Consider the following 3923-nt stretch of genomic DNA (forward strand, 5'->3'; position numbering starts at 1 on the left):
CATTGTATGTTTAAACTTTTTTTAAGAAATAAAATAATTTTAAGTATATAATTTTTTATAAAAATTTAATTAATTCAAGATATTTATTGTCATTAATTAAAAAAATAAATTGAAATGATAATTTAATTTTTTAATACTCTTAAAATATTATTTATTTATTTTTCTAGTATTCTTTATCATCCAATGATCATATTAATATAATTTAATTCAATAAAATTATTTATCATCATTTGATTGAATAAAAATTCTATTTTATCTGAAAATTTTAGAATTTCTCAACCTCAAGATCATCCCTGTTAAATCATTAAAAAATAGAAGTAATGACCAAATCAGTATTCGAAAGATTCAAACGCTGACATTTTGGTACCTCACTATTGTTATTGACAAAATGGTCCTTAAAATGTTTTAAAATTTGACAAGCGTACCCACGAGTTCACCGGAGCACATTTCCGGCAAGCACAGTGCTGATGTGGCCACCGTGTTTTGGTAACTTGGCAAACCACCCCCCAAAGTTTCCTCCCCAACGCACACTCCCTCCCCTTCCCCTTTCCTCTCCCTCCCTGTCACAGCCCCCATCCCCAACGCATACTTCTCCCTAATCGCAGTCCCCGCCGCATCACAAGCCCCTCCCCAACGTACACTTCCCTTCCTCCCTCAACACCACCATTCACAGCAACAACAACTTTAACATCAACAGCAACAACAACCTCCACCACTCTCTCTCTCTCTCCACCACTCCCCCTTCCCCAACGCACACTTCCCTCTCCCTCCCTCAACACCACCATTCACAGCAACAACAACCTCAACATCAACAGAGTTGTCCCAAATCATGAATTGTCCCAAATTTTTAGGTTAAATTATCATTCAAAAAGATTAATCACAATAAAATCCAGAAACAAATTCATATACAATAATCAAAATAAAATAAAATAAAATAAAATAAAATAAAATAAAATAAAATAAAACTTAATACAGACACCACCAAAGCAAGAATAGAAGAAGAACACCAGACACAGAGGGGCAGGACACGATAGAGCCAAGATGGAACCCAGACAGAGGAGGCATGGCAACGACTGGGGGCTAGCAGCAAGCAGATACAAGCAGTGAAGGCGACAGCGGTGAAGGCGTGTAGACAACGCAATGCTACGAAAGAGACACTGGCAGACGCAGAAGACCCGACGACGAGATGGCGACAGTGCGGTGTCGATGATACTGGCTCTGTAAGACTGAGAAGGTTGAGCTCTACTGTTGTTTTGGGGGAGAGTGAGTTGAGAGTGTGAGACACTGTGTTGGGAAGGGGATTAGAATTCAAAGAGGCAAGGGAATGTGATTAGGGTTTAGAAAGGGGGATTTTGGACTGAGGAGGGGGGAAGGAGTGCGTTGGAGATGGAAAATTAGGGTTAGAGAGGGAGAGGGAAGAATTAGGGTTGGGGAGGGGGGAGAATGCATTCAGGAAGGGGAAGGGGGAGAGCGATGGGGAGAGGAAAGGAGAAGGAGAAGAATTAGGGTTAGAGAGGGGGAGGAAAGAATTAGGGTTGGGGAGGGGGGAGAATGCATTTAGGAAGGGGAAGGGGGGAGTGCGTTGGGGAGGGGGAAGGAGAAGGAGAAGAATTAGGGTTGGGGGGTATTTGCCATGTCATCAAAACGCAGTGGCCATGTCAGCAATGTGCTTGCCGGAAATATGCTCCGGTGAACTTGTGGATACGCTTGTCAAATTTTAAAATCTTTTAAGGACCATTTTGTCAATAACAATAGTGAGGTACCAAAATGTCAGTGTTTGAATCTTTCGGGTACTGATTTGGTCATTACCTCTTAAAAAATATAACTGAAAGTGCGGAAGCGTCCCTTCACTCAAGAGTATAATTGAGATCAGAGAGCTTGACTCTTGTGGTTCTTTGATCTTCATCAACCAAAACCTTCTATATCTCTGATAGGGTTGAATCACAACTCCACTGTGGAAAAGGAGCTACGGAGACGAGTTTGATGTGTTGGAGACCAAAATCCTGAAATCATTATTTATATTTGAGTGTGTCACTCATTAAACTCTAAAACTCAAATAAAATAGTATATATGGTTTTAATCTCATTTATCCAAATCAAAAGTAATAATGACTTATTTAATTCAATATTTATGACAATAAATGAGATCATTGTTATATAAGTCATTTAATGTGAAATTACTTAATTTGCGATTATAATTAATACATGTATTGCCCATAAATATATTAAGAAATAATAATTTTCTAACAATCTTCCACTTGAGCTATACATCTTATAATTTTTATGCACACATCTGAATGTTATTTTTCTAACTACTTTAATAATCTAGTCTGTCTCATATATTAGTTATGAAATTACCGCAACTGTGATCACATTAGTGTCGTAACGAAACCACGATGATTGCCATACTAAAATAATAGTTTAATTATTCTGTTGGTCCTTATAGTTTCATGAAATTTTCAATTAGGTCTCTATACTTTTTTTCCTTTTAATTGAGTCCTTGCACCAAATTTTTTTTTAATTGGGTCCTTACATTTTTTTTTCTTTTATTTAGGTCCCTATACCAATTCTTTTTTTTTTTAGTTAGGTCCCTATAAAATTAAGCCAATTACTACTAAGAGGACTTAATTGAAAAAAAAATTAGTACAGGGACCTAATTAAAAAGAAAAAAAGTATAGAGACCTAATTAAAAATTTTACGAAACTATAGGGACCAACAGAGTAATTAAACCTAAAATAATCAATCATATAGATCAAATTTGGAGGAAAAAAATAATAATTTACATACAAAAATGATCTCATGCATGTCTATTTTTAACTGTCCAACTTGAATAAAAAATTTATAGAGAGAGAGAGGGAGGGGGAGAATTTACCTAGAGAAAAGGGACTCGACAGGAGAAAGGTGGCGATGGCCTCAATAACGACAGTAACGGGATAAGCAACGATGGCGACATGAGTTGTGAAGGAAGATGGGAGCCGTGAAGGAGTAGGCGGCGATGGACTCAGCAACAACGATAATGGGAGTTATGAGGTTGTTTGTGAAGAAGGCGAGAAGAAGAAGACTCTAGGTGAGGATGACTGTGTTTCTCTTGCATGGCTATAGAGTATGGATTGAAACTGTGAATCACTGAATCTGTGATATGTGGCAAATCCTAATTCCTAAAAAGTGTTGATATATATATATATATATATATGCGGGGCGAGTACACCCTAAAAGTATAGACGGGTCGGGTACTCGCATTTCGAGTACTCGTGCCAAGTCTAACCACGTATTGATGCTCTATTTATTAAGGATTTACCGCTATCTAATGGATTGCTACACACACAAAGCGAGATTCTAACTCCTAATAGTTGTTTAAGTGGACGAGTGAGATGATCACTCAACAAACTTAAATTGATTAAGACAAATACTAATTATTTTTAATATTTTAATATTAAAAATCTTAAGAATTTAATTTTAATTATAACTTTCAAAAATTGTCTACCTAGCGTCAATTAGTTAACAAATTTAATTTTAGTTTCTATGTTTTATTTTTTATATAATTATATTAATTGTGAATAATTATACATCAAATTAGCATTTAATACATAATTATGTTAATTGTCAATATTTTTTTTATAATTATACATCAAATCAACATTTAATACACAATTATGTTAATTGTCAATAATTTTAATTTTCAATCATTCTAATATAATTTTAAATTAATCGTAATTTTTGGCAAGTTGATATTGATATCTACCTTAAAAAAATTAAAACAAAAATCTATGATTCTATTCATGATAAAAATATATATGATATGATAATGACTTATTCAATCACAGCAAATATATGATGTATAACGTAAATAATAAAAAAATTAACTTAATAATAACTAATTTATATAATTATTTTTGTTTTAATAAAGACTATATATATTATATT

The sequence above is a fragment of the Arachis ipaensis genome, chromosome B01 (genome assembly GCF_000816755.2).
Source record: "Arachis ipaensis cultivar K30076 chromosome B01, Araip1.1, whole genome shotgun sequence".
Classification (NCBI taxonomy): domain Eukaryota; kingdom Viridiplantae; phylum Streptophyta; class Magnoliopsida; order Fabales; family Fabaceae; genus Arachis; species Arachis ipaensis.